Source organism: Rhinopithecus bieti, unplaced genomic scaffold (assembly GCF_001698545.2).
Source record: "Rhinopithecus bieti isolate Rb0 unplaced genomic scaffold, ASM169854v2 scaffold_32083, whole genome shotgun sequence".
NCBI classification, from domain to species: domain Eukaryota; kingdom Metazoa; phylum Chordata; class Mammalia; order Primates; family Cercopithecidae; genus Rhinopithecus; species Rhinopithecus bieti.
Genome location: NW_016814096.1, coordinates 2,941,764 through 2,957,653, shown reverse-complemented (window position 1 = coordinate 2,957,653; position 15,890 = coordinate 2,941,764). Strand labels below are relative to the sequence as shown.

At 42.2% G+C, this 15,890-nt stretch overlaps 1 protein-coding gene across 9 annotated transcripts in view; it reads right to left on the bottom strand.

The window, feature by feature from the left end:
- CD44 (CD44 molecule (IN blood group)) overlaps positions 1-15,890 on the bottom strand; it is a 92,588-nt gene that overhangs the window by 55,875 nt on the left and 20,823 nt on the right. The gene's annotated exons all lie outside the window — the stretch shown is intronic.

The window sequence follows — 15,890 nt, the reverse complement described above, 5'->3', positions numbered from 1 at the left end:
AAAAAAAAAAAAAAAAAAAAAAAAAAAAAAAAAAAAAGAACAAACCAAAAACCAAAGCCAAATAAACTTCTCTGCTAGCCAGAGCCTTCAAAATTCACTCCAGCATTCCAAATCACCATGATATTAAGCTCAAATCTGAGGTAAGACATGGTAAAATAGTGTCACTCTTAGATGCTCTCCATTGATTGCTCTGCAACAAAGCTTTTAAAAAGCAGATGATTTAATTTTGGTTACTGATGTCATATAAACTTACAGAAAACTTACAAAACACAGGAAAGCAATGAAGGAAAATAAATCCACCACTACAAAAACTACAGCAAACACTTTTCTATATCTTCTTCCCGTTTGTTTACTGAATACACACATTCACACGTGCACACAAGCACACACGTACTTTATGCATATATACATAAAGCATGTATCTATATACACATACACACATATACATACTCACACATATGCTTGAATAATTGAAATGGTACTGTATATACAGTTCTAGATTTGAGAGTCATTTTTCCACATAATCTTATGAGCATTTTTCCACAATCAAGTGGTCTCTCCCTGGCTTACAACCTCCGACAGTTTATGTTCACACCCAGTATATATGTTCTTATTATGGCTAAAACCAACATAATCTGGCTCCTGGCTCCCTCTCTAACCTCAAAGTAGCTTGCTCTGCTCTAAACACAAATCTTCTCTTCAATTCTCTCAGACACACTGAGCTCCTTCACATTCTAGAACATTTGTATCTGCCTTCTTCTCTGTCTGGAATATTCCATCCTCAAATGGTCACATAGGTGGTTCATTATTTTGTCATTCAGAATTTTAACTCCACATCACCTCACTTTAGAGTGCTTCCCTAAACACCCTTATCTAACCACCAGTCTCTCCCTCAACTTATTTGGCTTTTGTGTCTTCACAACAGCATGGTCATCTATTGTTGTGTGTGGTTACTCTCTTTCTCTCCTTCCTGGAATGAAAGCTCTGAGAAAGCAAGGGCCTTTTACTTGCTTGCAGCTGTTATCTCTAACCCCTACAAGAGTACCCAATAGAAAATAGACGCTCAACAAGTATTTGTTATATAAACGAATGACTCATTGAAATTTCCTCAGAAATACACTTTTAATATTTTGGCAGACTCAAAGCCTGTCGTTTGCTCTCAGAGTTAATGGCATTGAAAATGAAGCCTAACTGCTATCAATTGGGTAAAGAATCATTCAATACAAGGACTTTAGTGAATTTTGTAGACATTAATCTGAAATTCCAATAGAGAGCTAGAAATCATCCTATTCTACTTGATCCTGTGTAACAATCTCAAAAGACTTCAAAGGCTGTAATTGAAAACTCCTGGGACTATATGATCCCCAGTTTATACTTGAGGAAACTGCATGCAAAGGGTTAAGACATTGAAACTCTCCTGGTGAAGCTTGATTCCTCCTGAACACTTCCTTAGGCCTCAATGACAGTCCTTCTCTAAGGAGACATGTTGACATCATCTTGGGACAATGACCCAGGTGCCTGGCCAGGCACCACTCCTTGTTGTTAAGAACCCAGTCTGGAATCAGACAGAACTGGCATTAACCAGCTCCATCCCTTTCTTACACAGGTCTAGAGGTGGGTAGGAAGATTCCACTTATTTACCAACAAGAAAGTTGAGGCTCAGGGAAGTGAGTTGCCCAAGGAAGTGAGTGAGTACTTCTATCTAGAGCCTGTAGTCTCCTTCCTGAATCCCAGTTGCTCTGTTCTGTATTTCTGAGCTGACAGCAATGGGAGAAGGGACCTATTACTGCAGTGTCCCTGGGTACCCAGTACCTTTGAGATTCTGTGTTGCATCATCTTCACCAGAACGCTGAAAGGTGAGTTTTATGTATGTATGTATTATTTATGGGCACACCTAAACAATCGTTAAATAATGACAAAGATAGAGTCATTATTATTGAATTGTATGGGCAACCACTGCTTTCTCTTTCCTGAGCAGGAAGCAGGTCTCAACCACTAGGAAACAATGTCTAACACAAGCAAAATGAGATAAGAAAATTGTTAAAATTCTGTATTATCTTCCTTGATTCTGAAAATAGTAAAAGAAGAAACAAGAAATGGAACTTGAAAAGACATAAGCCAATGTCTATTATTTTTATTTTCTTTTGTTTGCGTCATTGGCACGTGGGGGGAAAATACTAACTAGGTGAAATGGAGAAAATGTGTTTTGCAGTTCACTCTTTTCAAGCCTAGTGGTGTTCTCTTAAGCCACTCATGCAACACTTGGCTGATGGGGCAATGAAAGGATAGAGAAGGAAATGCATAAGGCCCTTTTGCAATACTATTTGTTTTTACTGACATTTTCAATTTTGGCCTCAGTTGGCCAGTCTTACAAAGGGAAACTGTCAATCTGCATGACAGACCTTCCGGTACCTCTCCTTGTCCAACACACAAAAGGAAAACAAAGCATTCCTATCAGCTTCTTGAAGATAAGGCTAATAGGGGAGCCTCTGATTCCAGGAAAGGCAAACTACCTGTCTGCCCCTGGCCCAGGTGGCTGCTGTCACTCTCAGGTTAAAAATCAACTCTGAGGCATGGACAATAATTGGAGCTAAATGTTAGTTTCTTTCTTGTTACAGTCAATTCTACCTTGCCACCCGGCAGACAGAATATGCAAATGTAAGAGGAACCAATTAAGGCTGAGACTTTTCAGTAAAATCCCTTGAGTTTCATGAGTTTCAGTAAAATCCCTTGAGTTTCAGAAGCCAACATAACTTCATTGACAATATATGCATGCATTGTGTGAGTGTGTCTATATGACGGGTCTTCCAAAAGTTCATGAAAAATATGTGTTATGAAAAAAATTATACATAGATTTCAATTTTTTTGTACCAAAATAAACTCTCATTAACTTGATATGTCTGAATGGGAACTAATTTGAGGCATTAACAAGGATAAGACATATCTGAAAAGATGCTCTCTCAGAGCAACACGAATTCTGTTAAAATTGAAGCAAGAACACACACACCAAAATTTTTGGTGAAGCTTAGGTGGAAGAATGGAAAAATCACTGATGCTTTATGAAAAGTTCATCAGGACAATGCCCCAAAGAAATCAGCAGCTTACAAACAGATAACTTGTTTGAAGAAGGGACAAGATGTTGCTGAAGATGAAGCCTGCAGTGATATGCCATCCACATCAATTTGGGAGAACAAAATTAATCTTATTTGTGACTTAAATGAAGAGGACCAATGATTAACAGCAGAAACAATGGCCAACATAATAGGCATCTCAACTGGTTCAGCTTACACAAATCTGACTGAAAATTTAAAGTTGAGCAAACTTTCCACTCAGTGGTTGCCAAAACCATTGCGCCCAGATCAGCAGCTGCAGCCAAGAGCTGAGCTTTCAATGGAAATTTTAAACAAGTGGGATCAAGATCCTGTAGCATTTCTTTGAGAACTGTAACAGGAGATGAAACATGGCCTTACGAGTGTGATCCTGAAGACAAAGCACAATCAAAGGAATAGCTACCAAGAGGTGGAAGTGGTCCAGTCAAAGCAAAAGTGTACCAGTCCAAGCAGGTGGACCAGTCCAGAGCCAAGGTCATGACAGCGGTTGTCTGAGATGCTCAAGGCATTTTGTTTGTTAACTTTCTGGAAGGTCAAAGAATGATAACATCTGCTAATTATGAGAGTGGTTTCAGAAAGGTAGCCAAAGCTTTTGAAGAAAAAAATGTATGAAAAAGCTTTACTAGAGAGTCTTCCTCCACCATGACAATGCTTCTGCTCATTACTCTCATCAAACAAAGGCAATTTTTTGAGAATTCCTAAGGAGAAGCCGTTAGGCATCCACTTTACAGTCCAAATTTGAATCCTTCTGACTTTTTTTGTTACTTAATCTTTAAAATCTTTAAAGGGCACCCATTTTCTTTAGTTAACAATGTAAGAAAGACTGCATTGACATGATTAAATTCCCAGGACCCTCAGTTCTTAAAGGATGGACTAAATGGCTGCTATCATAGCTTATAACAGTATCTTGAACGTGATGGCACTTATGGTGAGAAGAAAAGTTTACATCTTTAAACTTTTCTCTTTTAATCTCATTTTTCCATGAACATTTTGAATTCTCCTCATACTCATATGTGTGTATGCAAGTGAGTGTGTGGTTGTATGTGCATGTGATGAGCCAAGACAGGATGAAACGGATAAACTCACCCTTTAGCCTTCCTAGATGTGAAGGCTTAAGCAGGTCCTGAAACATTGTAGGTATTTGCAAAGGGCTACTGATTGGATGAAGAAATGCTATGCAAAGTAAAAATTCCACAGCTTACATTGATCTTGATCTCATGAGAAAGTGCAACTCCTAACCCTGATGCTATTTAGCCACTTAGGAGTTGCAAGAATGGTGTCAAATACTTCATTTCTGGTCAACTATCCTGTGAGTGTTCACAATCCTTCTCCTCTAGGTCCCTCTTGACTTAAAAGGAGCCAACATTTTCAAGGCTGTGTGTCATTCATACCCTGATAATTTATGAAGACATTTCCACAGGTTTCCTTGATACTAATGCAAACCCAAATTATTACCCTGCAGGATATTAATAATGTCAACAGTAAGAGCAGTGGCTAATATTTATTGTGCATTCATTATGTATATACCAGGCTCTCTTTTAGGCACTTTAGAATTATTTACTTATTTTATCCTTAAAACATCCCTATGAGGTGGGTAATATTAATATCCTCATTTTTCAGATGGAGAAACTAATACACAGAGAGGGGAAGAAATAAAGAACCATGCCCAAATTCACAATGAAGTAGAGTTAAGGTAAGGTTAAGATGTGAATAGCCATGGACCACAGAACATTGCTTGACAGAGCGCCAGTGTCTCTGGCAATGGTGCTAGCCATGCTGTAAACCACTATAGAGAGGCAAGACTCCTCAGATGTCTGTGTGTCTCTCCTGAGAAACAGAGACCTCTGTGATTCAGGATCCACTTTGACTCAAGAGGCTAATACTAAAAGGCTGATTGCATCTCTCAAACAAGCCTTTCCGGCTGGAAATAAATCAAGAATGTTTTCCGTTGAGCCCTCTGGTCTCCCATAAATCTCCTGTATCATGTAATGAATAAAGTGTCCCAAATGGCTCCCTCTGAGTGATAAATGGGCTCAGCAGAAAACACTGACTGTTTGATGCCACTTTTGGATTCAGAGAGGAGACTTCCCATGGGAGAAATGCCACCAGGCCTTTAGAATGCTCATTACTACAGGGCTGTGGGCAGCACAGAGGGGTCATGGAGACCAGTGTCTCAGTGTCTAGGAACCTTATCTCCCCACCCACATGGGAAGAGGTCTGCTAGGGAGCTGTCAGGAAAGCGAGAAAAAGGAGCTCTGAAAGAAGGTTTCTTTGTCCTATAAAGCTAGTCTCTAGTGCCAAACTTTTGTGAAGGTTGGTAGTTCAACCCAGTTAGGACCTCCTCAAACCTGCTTTAATTCCTGACCCTGCATTCGCTTCAGGTGACACAGGTTGTTAGTTACTTAACCTCTCTGACTCTCCACCTCCTCCTTGATGGGATGACAATGCTAATCTGTCAGGGTTTATGGGACTATTAAATGAAATAAGGTATGTCAAACACTTGATATGGTGTTTGACACTTAATAATCAGAGCCAATGAGCATTGCACACTTATTAGGTGCCTTATGTCCTTCAGCTAATTTAATTCTCATAAAAATGCTATGAGGTAGGCACTATTGCTAAACCCATTTTAGAGATGAGGAAACTGAGGAACAAAGTGGTGAAGTCCTTTGCCCAATGTCATCCAAACAGGAGAGTCAGGGTTCTAACCTCTGTGCTATCTTGCCTACTATCCAGGCTCCTGGTTACGGGTACTATGCATTCTCTCCTGGATAAACCATCGCTGACCCCAAATGCCATTAATCTCATCTATACTGTCCCCTAAGCCTCAGATCAAGGAAAATAGATCTCTAATAAAATTGTCCCAGCACATTTCAAAGCTTTGCCTAGATTTTAGGGCCTGTGAGGAATAATAGCTTCTTGGTCCAGCCCAGTTATTTCTGAAGTTGTAGAAAATCACAACATGTGCTGGGAAGAGAGCACTGTGTAATTTTCACCCAAGTTGCCATTATCTACGTCTTCCCAAACTTTCCTGAGAGGTGAGTGGGCTGGTTCATGCAGTAGCTAGTGTTGGAGCTGGGCTGCAAGGGATTTTCAATATGGGATCCAGGAGCTGATCTTCAACACGTCCGTGGACCTGTGAAATTATATGCAAGATTGTGTGTATGGATATGTGTGTGTGTGTGTGTGTGTGTGTGTGTGTGTGTGTGTGTGTGTGTGTCTGTGTGTGTTTAGGTGGGGCAACATCTCTGGTTTTCATTGGTTCTTAAAGTCTGTGACACAACCAGTTAAAGAATTGCAAGAAATTATTATCTCCAAGGTCTCTTCAGTAACCAGAAATTCCAGCATTCTGAAATTTTGGAACTTCCCTGTGGGCTTCGTGACAACAGAAATGGTGTCTCCCTTCTTCACAATTATATCCCCAGTACCCAGTACAGCCACCCATGGTAGGCAAATTTTGAATGAAATAATGAATTAATAAATGCTCTCTTTCTGCCCCCAACCCCCGACAGGCTTCAGTCTTACACAGTGCAAAAAGATCACCTATCAGGTTCCTTTCCCACATCATATCTGAAGAATCACCAGCTGTTGTTTGCTGAGAATTCCTTATTGGACACTTAAAATGTCTTTAACCCAGAACTCTGCTTCTGTGAACATTTGCTATTTTCCCTGAAAGCAGATCTTTCAGAGACCAACTTTTAGTTTTGTAACTGGTTTTATCTGTCTGAATGTGCAAGCCATCATCTCAGTAACAGAACAGTATGTTCACATACCATCACAGGGCCATTTCTGAGGCCAAATCTCCTAGGGAACATGGCAAACACAGTACATTCCATATGAAGACCACCCAAAGACAACCTACGATTGTACTATGCCCAAAGAGAGGGCACTGTCAGTTCTCCAGACCAGACGTCTCCAGATTCTGCAAAATGAGTTAATTTGTTTTCTAACTTGAGCCACCCAGGTGTGCCTGATCCCAATTTGTCATCTCCTCAGGAGGGATGAGACAGAATTAGATTTTTGGTTCCAGATTAAGCTATATGTAAGGAGAAGTTGCTTCATCATGAAGATGAGAATAAAGCCGGTTCCTACTACTCAATGGTGTTCTAATTCCTGCAGCTCATGGTCCATGATAACCACAGTGAGCGCACACTGAGTGCCTAGTCTGGGTTCAAGGTATTCAGAACTTTATACCTAATATTTCACTTAATTTTCCTAACAATCCTATGTGGTAGGCATTTTTATTATCCCCATTTTACACAAGAGGTAACTGATTCATTGAGAAGATGTAAGTAACTTGTGTGAGTCACTGGGGGACCTGGGTTTCAGACTGGGCAATCTGGCTGATCATTTTCCAGTGTTAAATTCCAACTTATGCACAGGTCAGACACTGAAATGACAGGAGGCCCACTTACCCTTCATGTGACTTTTTAAAAAGTGTGGAGAGGTTATCATGAAAAGAGCCCTAGAGAGAAGAATTTGAGCTTATTGAATATTATTTTAAGATCAGAAGTCCCTTGATTCTGGACCACAAGATAGGGGCCTTTACCAAGGCCTGGTTAGGCTTCAGTGGAATAAACTTCACTAATGGAATTTTCATTCTCTCCCCAGAGAGGAGATTCTGAAGCCTTGACCTTGACTGGCTTTCCCCAACAATGGGTTGACTGTTTTCTCTGATTCTACCTGTTGGTCTTCACACCCTTGGGAATTTAGAAAGCCCAGACCTAGTCATAACCCCCAGGCCCCCTGCCCTTTACAGCCTGAATGCTCTCTCTACAATTAGGCAGGGCTCTTAGGAGAGGACTCCAGGACTCAGGGTTGGCCCAGGGTTGGGTCACCAAGGACACAGGCTGTCCTTGTGACATTTTGAGATGTCTGCAGTCAAACCTAAAAATCTAGACTGACCAAGCTAAGGCTCCAGGTTGATGTAGCTGGAACATGGCTCCTTGGGTGGACTGCACCCAAAGTGATTGAGCTCCTGGGAGTCAGCCACACACAAATCACTTGCGCAGTCAGAAGCACTGGTAAACTCTCCAAATTTTTTATTTTTACAGTGTTTATCATTAAAAAGCCAGGATTCTATTTCTGTCCTCTGATTTACTGAGCTCATGTCCAAAACAGATTGCACAACTAATAAATCTTACTGAGCTGGTTCTGATCAGAAGTAGGAAGGGAAAAGGACAATGTTTTGTTGTTTTAAAGCATTATTGCTAATTGGATTATCTACTTTTAAAGCCGGGAGGCACAATGGGAAGCTTCTAATCAATTTCTCTTGTGACACAGGAGAAAGTAAAATCAAGAATAGCCGAGCATGGTCCTCCAGCAAGTCAAAAAAAAAAAAAAAAAAAGAAAAACCTCAGGGGTTCATAATTGCAGATTCCTGACTCCTACACCAGTGCTCTTGCTACTGATTTATCTTTCATAAGAGGTCTGAGCAAGCTGTTCTCAAAAAAGCCACAACTCACTGTTTTAATAGGACACGAAGAAGTCATTTTCTTCTTCATTTGTTCAAAGGCTTCAAAGCCCAGAAGTTTTCATCTGGGAGTCTTTCTAGCTATTATGCCCTCTGCTGCCCCGCAGGCCTGCCAGTCTAGAGGGCCAGCAGCCTTCCCTCTGCCCCCACATCACTTGCCCCCATCTCCTGACGCCCATGTGATGGGCTCCTTGTGAAAGGGTGTATTGTTTAACATCCACTTCTGAATGAGGCCAGAATCACACTTAGGGGCCGAATCGCCTTTGGCTGCCCAGTGCAGACCATGAGTCTTGAGTGACTCAGTCTCTCCCGGAATTGCCCTGGAGGCAGATGAGGGTTTAATGAGCAGAGAAAACAGTCATGCACAATCATACCCAGAGAATTTCCTCCAGAATGTGCCCTGGGTTGCTTTCAACTGGGCTATTCATCACTTGGCACTTAGAAAGGCATGGCACCCCAACGTCTTGGTGCCTGGCTGGACCTCCTGATTTCTCTGCCTTTTTTCTGTGGAGCATGGAGCCTGTCACGGCAGCCAATGCTGAACCAACAGGGTCCTGTCGCATTGGAGAAGAATCTCCAGGCTTCTCTTAGCTGTTACCCTGGCCCTTCAGCCAAAGCCACCAAATGACCAACCCAATGCACAGTCTAGAAAGCTCTTGGGTTGTTTTGAGAGTTTGGAGAGCAGTCCTGTCCCTGCCTCCTGATGGGATGATGGGGACTTGGAGGTGAGAGTATGGAGAACTGTTTAACCCCTGACTCCTGATCCTGTATCCGACAGAGTCTTTCTGGCAAAAGAAAGTATGTGTCCCAGAACTGTTGCTTCACTGCACTAGAACTCTGTAACACCACGTAGTCTTCGACGAGTGCGTCTTCGGGGAGAGAAACCACAATGCCCACCCCTGTGTGTTGCCATGGTGATCAGGAAATCCTCTGGCCTCACGATCTTTGTTTTCTGCTTTTTCAGATCTTATTGATTTAGCAGATTGACTAGCACAAACCCAGGATGTGGTAAATGAAATAAAAAAAAAAAAAAAAAAAAAAGCATCTTGGGGCCCAGATAGGGTTTTTCCTCTTGCAAGTAGAAAATAAGGTTGGTCCACTTGGTTTTGTCATTGGATTTTATTTTTATGGGTAGTTACAATGACTGATACATCAGCTAATCAGTAGACAGTTTCTGCTAATGTCTACAGCTGGCATTTTGTGGAACTGCTTAGCTTTAGTTTGAGGGAAGACTCTCACAACAGTTGAGGTAGGCTGAAAAACTGTTACTAACAGGTAATATGTGTATTTCAGGGGTGATTAATGGTTGCTGACATGTTGAGATGAGCCAGGGGCCCCCATCTGGGAGTAGGATGCACTGGTTCTAGCTGAAACTCTGTTAATTATAAGCTAATGATGTGACCTTGAATAACTCACTGTAGCTCCCTCAGGCACATCTTGCCTTCCTACCACCCAAGATGAAATAAAAAGTTATGAAACTTTTGGAGCTTGGGGGATAAAAGTGAGAGGGTTGATGTGCATACCTGGGACAGTATTAAAATCTCAGAAAGCTTCTCAAAAACCTCATATGAATTAAGACACACTGGGGCTCCACCCTCAGCAGAACAGAATGGATTAAAGTACATCAGGCTTTGCTATTGTCATGTAGGAGTTTCCATCACCAATTATAAAGCACTTTCACATCCAAAAGCAGCCTTGTGAGACCCAGAGGGTAGGTACTACAGACCCCCATTTAAAAGATGAGGAAACTAATGGACGTAAGTTTCACAGACTCAAAGTCTTACAGAGAGTTTGGTAAACCCAGATCTCAACTCAGATTTTCTAGTTCTGTTAATTTTCCCCATTCCCCAGTGGTGCTGCCTTTTCAACTTGGGTTGTCAACAGGCCCATGGGACCAGTGGCAGCACACAGAGAAAAAAGATTGATGGTTTTCAGACGTTTCTTCCTCTCCCTGCCATGATGTCTTGGGCACAACCACAATATTTCAAGTGGTTAAAAATTGAGCTGAGCTAATGGGGACTGGAGTGAGGGTGGAAGGGCAGACCCAGAGACTCAACCTACCAGCTGCTCATTCTCATCCAGCACCCACCCTACCCCATCAATTGTCCTGGCACCTGCCACAAAGCCCTAGGAGCCTCAATGGAAAAGTCTGGAAAATACTGTGGCAGGGGCCAATCAAAATGCTGATGGCCACCACTTAGTAAGTCCTGCAATGAACCAGGGGCTCCAAAGCATTTGGAAATCTAGGAGGGTAAATCACCCCATGCAATGGACATAAAAACAGACGCTCAGAGCAATTAGCACAGCTCAAAGGTGCAGCCCAAATGAAATACATTGTGCAAAAATGCTATCCATCAGCCAGGCTTAGTATTATATTTTTGTATTTTTCCCCTCAGTAACAAGAATACAAATATCTTGCAACTTAAAATTTGTCATAAAGATTGTCCCTAGTTCACTCTGCAGAGGAGATAGCAAAGTCCAAGTTTCCAATCCTACTCTAAGGAGACTGGGGCTGGGTAAGTAGTGGACTTGGCCAGATTTATACTATCAAAAACTGCAGTAAGACTTGTCCTCGAAGATGCAGCCATCCAAGTGGAGAGAAGAAAAAGGCCACCACTAATTCCAACAGAGCCCAACTTCAACACACAGCCCAGGGCATCTCCAAATTTGATTTTCTTTCCTCTTGCCTCTTTTAACATCTCCTTAAGTGATAAAGAAAAGATTCTGCAATGTATGGAGTTGCTACTTTGTGTCAGATTGTAGTCTCTGTGCCTTAACAGATGCTATACTTTGAGAAGTCAAATAATCACCCCCATTTCACAGATGCAACAAGTGAAGCTCAGAGTACAATCCACTCAGCAGCCTGCTATGAATGTGGCAAGAGCCAGGAGTCAAACCCCAGGATAACACCTGGTCTCTGACACGAGTGAGCTAAGACTCAGTTTACCAAAGCTGTGGCTCTCTGCTTGGAATATGTGGATTCTCACGCTGGGGCATGAAATGCATGTGAATGGTGGGGTAAAGGATGTGGCTGTAACACTAAGGCTCTGGTAGCTTCTACTGCTGAGCCCCAGCTGGGCTTTCCAGTGATATTAATACTAATAGAGCACCTACTGTGTGCCAGGCTCTGTGCTCGGTTCCTCACATGAACTATCTTGTTTCCATTCCATAATAGTCACATGAGATAAGTACTATTCCGATCATTGAAACTTTATACACATAATAAAACTGAGGCTGAGAGAGGTGCAAGTTTGCACCAGCAGGGGGTGAGACAGACAAATCTCTTCTTTCTCGGGGGCCACATGCAAATGTCTCTCTCCTTGCTGCATCTTTAGGAGAGTACAGACAAGAAGCAGAGTCATGCCTCTTCTCAGATAGTTTTAACATCTTGGGTTAGAATTTGCTAATACCATGCAAATTTAGCTGGGGGGTGGGAGCTGATTACTACTTTCTCCTCCCAGGAAGTAGCTATGAGACCAAAGGAGACAGGGAGAATTTCATAGAGAAATTGGTCTTGCACTGGGATTCAGGAGGCCTGAGCCTAAACAAGGCTGACCCTGTAGGGACCACAGCCAGAGGAAAAGCTTGATGAATGGACTGGATTTCTGCCTGACTGGTATAGTCCTCTAACTCTTCTATGAGGGACGTCTGTTCTTCCCAGGACAGATGCCATCTGGTTCGCATACTCCATAGATTGATGCTTTTTGACTCCTTTCCCTATACCACCACTATAATTCACAGGGTGCACAATGCCAGTCACACTCCAATGGGCACTAAGTGCCTTGTAATCCCAGTGGCCTCTTCCCTGTTACTCAAAGAAGCTTATCCAAATGCAAGCGAGGGTGCATGCTTTTCTAGGAACAACCATGAGTTTGTTTCAGTTTAGAAAAAAATAAAAAGGTAAATCATTCATAACCCTGGCACTTGGTGGCCAATAGCCCTTACTTACAATTTACCTTGCAACCAACACTGACCTATAGGTGGATTAAGACAGAACAAGATTCATGCCTTTAGGTTATCTTGCCTTCTTCAAATATATTAGCAACGAAGTGATGCAGTTGCAAAAATATTTATTTGCAACAACAAAGCATTACAAGTGACAAAGCGGAGCTCTAGGTTTCCACTGATTTCAAAGTCAGAGGACTCAGAAATCACCAGGTCACATGTTAATGACTCAATCTCTCCCTTTCGTCATGCTCCTCTTTTTCTATCAGATGCTAAAGCAAACATGGGTGTATGTGTCTGTGTGTGTGTGTGCACATGTGTGTCTGTTTCTGTCTATGCACACAAGAGCATGCATACAACAAGCAGGGTCTCCGTCGCAGTCCAAGAACCCTACTGCTAGTCACTCTTTAGATGTTTTGGGGAGTTACATAAACCTCTCCAAGCAGAGGCCCTACAGAGGGAGAAGCTGGATTGTGGGGATATTTTTAAAATCTGGGCCAAAAGATCTCCAGGATTACTACAGTTCCAACTGCCCTGTGAACTAATTGCTTGTAATTCACACCTCTTGCTGAGCTTTCAATCTGTGAAATCTCATCTGGAAAAACAGATGCCAGTCTCAAATGCCAAGCTCCAGAGAACTCATTTCCGACAAGCTTTTAAATCCAACTCAAGCCACAGGGTTTGGACCAAAATCTTTACCATTCCATGCTCAGTTGAAACAGGCTAAATATAACTTCCTTCTTTTAAGGAGCATGATCCATGCAAAGATCCAGAAGCTTGGAAATGAAGGACTTTACAAATGACCCTTGTGTGCAGTTGTCAAAGAAAATAAGGTCTTGGTTTTCCCTTAAATAAATGACCCTCAAACATGACATGAGACCATACCTCGCAAAAACACATTCTTTCACCATAGACATTGGAGAGCAACTCTAGAACGATCAGGGTGGGAACAACTGGGCCTCTTTCTATGAAATCTGTGCCTCTCAAAGCGCCATTAGTTCCCATAAGGCATGGTGCAAGGTGTCAATTCACAGCACCTCCCTATGATATGGATGTTACGAGCCAGATATAATCTTGGGTGCTGGAGAGTCAGACACAATCTGTGCCCTCAAAGAGCTTACCTCTAGAGTGAGGAGATAGTATTCAGGTAAATGATTAATACATGAATATGGTAATTTCAGATACTGATAGTGTTACACGGAAAATAAAAGAGGATATCATAATAGAGAATGACAGGCCTCTTTTGACAGGTAGTCTGTATGTCTAAGGCTCACTCTTTTATGAACTCATGGACATATTTTACTTATTTATTACAGGCCTTTTTGTAGGCTCAGATACCTGGCAAAAGGAAATACACTCCCCCTCCCCCCAAACACACAGATTAAATAAGATTTGGAATTCATCTTTGCCTTCCACAGTCCATAAGGAGATGTCCTTAGAATTCAAATTCAGTAGGGTAGACAAGGAAAACTTGGAAGGCAAAGGCTACAACAACTGAATGACCTGGCTTAAGGGATAAGAGTTCCATTTGGGTCACAAGCTGGGTAGAATTGGTGTTAGTGAAGCTACATCCATCCCTTCTGAGTCTTGACCAGAAAAAATTCAAGGCAAGATCCAACCAGAGATTTACAGAGCGGCCCAGCAGAGTGCAACTGTGATGTGTCCACTCCCAAGCCCTCTGAATGCTTACAAGGCTCTCCTGACCTCCTGACATCTGTGCATCCATTATTTCACGTTGCTGGTGACTGGTGATTGCAGGGATTTACCCTCATTGTATTGTAAGATTGTAGTAACCGCACTCCAAATATGGCTTGGATCAGAAAGATCCAAGAAAGACTTGGGTCCAAGTCCTGGCTTGAGCTCTTGTGGGATGTTATGCATGCTGTGTTTTCTTAACCTTTAAGCCTCAGTTTCTTCATCAGTAAAGTAAAAGTAATGCCTTCCTTATGGGGTGCTTTTTGAATATTAAATGAAGAAATATACCTAAATCATTTAGCAAAGAACCTGACTCTCTGCAAAGAGCCTGGTACTTAACAGATATTAGCCAATCATCTCAAAGATTAAAGTGTATAAAAGGCAGCTTAAAAGTAAAGTGCCTCTTACTCTAACTTAATTCTTCATTAACTGGTCAACCACTTTCAGTATCCTTGGTTACAACCACTCAAGACCTCCAGGCTTCCTGATAATTAGGAGCCAGAAGCCTAATTATCCAGTACATGGGCTCTTACTCTACATTATATGGTTTTCTCCTGATAGGATAGATTGGAGATAGATGAGAGAGAAAGAGAGAGAGAGACAGAGAGAGACTTTATATAACACCATTCTAAGGAGGATCCTGCCTCAAGTGTCCTAACCCATATAACCAAAGTGGATTCCACTGGGACCATGCCTTATTCATCTTTGTGTCCCCAGTGTCTGCCATTTAGTATGGTGCACAATAAACGTTAACTTGGTTTAGTGGGAAGAACATTAGGTTGAAGGTCTAGTGACCCAGAGTTTTAATATCAGGCTTCTCACTGATAAGCTGTGAGTACTTAGAGAAGTCACTTTACCTTCCGAGCCCTCGTTTACTTTATCAGACAAGGATGGAGTTGGATTTGAAAATCTCTAGATCCTAGTCAACCCAGCCCTCTGCCTCTAGGAGAAGGCTACATATCTTTCTCACTTACTCTACAAACACTCAAGGAATCCGCGTGACTCCCTCCTGCCTGCAGAGAAATGGCATTTCACTCTGGTGTCAAGGTGGTTATGGTATAATGAATGCGTCAGACAGGGTGGACTGGCCAGTAAAAAGAAACAATTAGCAAAACACAAAAGAAAGTGTTGCCAGCATCCTGCTCTCAGATTACACCAAACAAATGCCTTTCAGCACACAGATATGAGAACCTGCCCCATCGAAACTGGAGGGAAAGGTTTCAATTAACAGAAATGCAGCAGTTACCGATTCCCTCAGAGAGAAGGCTCCTAAATTGCTACACACTGCCCCAATATTCCCTGCAATAAATTTCAGCATCTTGGGCCAATTTGAACCATTCTTCAGTTCTGAGACAATCCATGCCTTAGGAGCTGCTGAGTGGCCCCAGTTGAACAATGAATGGGGAGCCGAGAGGCATCCCCCACCTGGTGCCCTGATCTTTGGTGGTCTTGGGGGCCCCATTGCCCCGGGGGAGAGTGGGGAGAGGGAAGTTTCCACCACCTCCTTTCCTGACGATGCCTCCCAAGAGTTCTGAATTGTTTTGAGCTCCTTAAGTCTCAAGGAGCCAGAAAAATCCAATTTCTTAGGAAAAGGAGATGTCTTGAACTTTCAAGTCTCCATTCTAGGGGCAGAAGAACAGGATTAATCCCATGAAGCTGAACGGAAA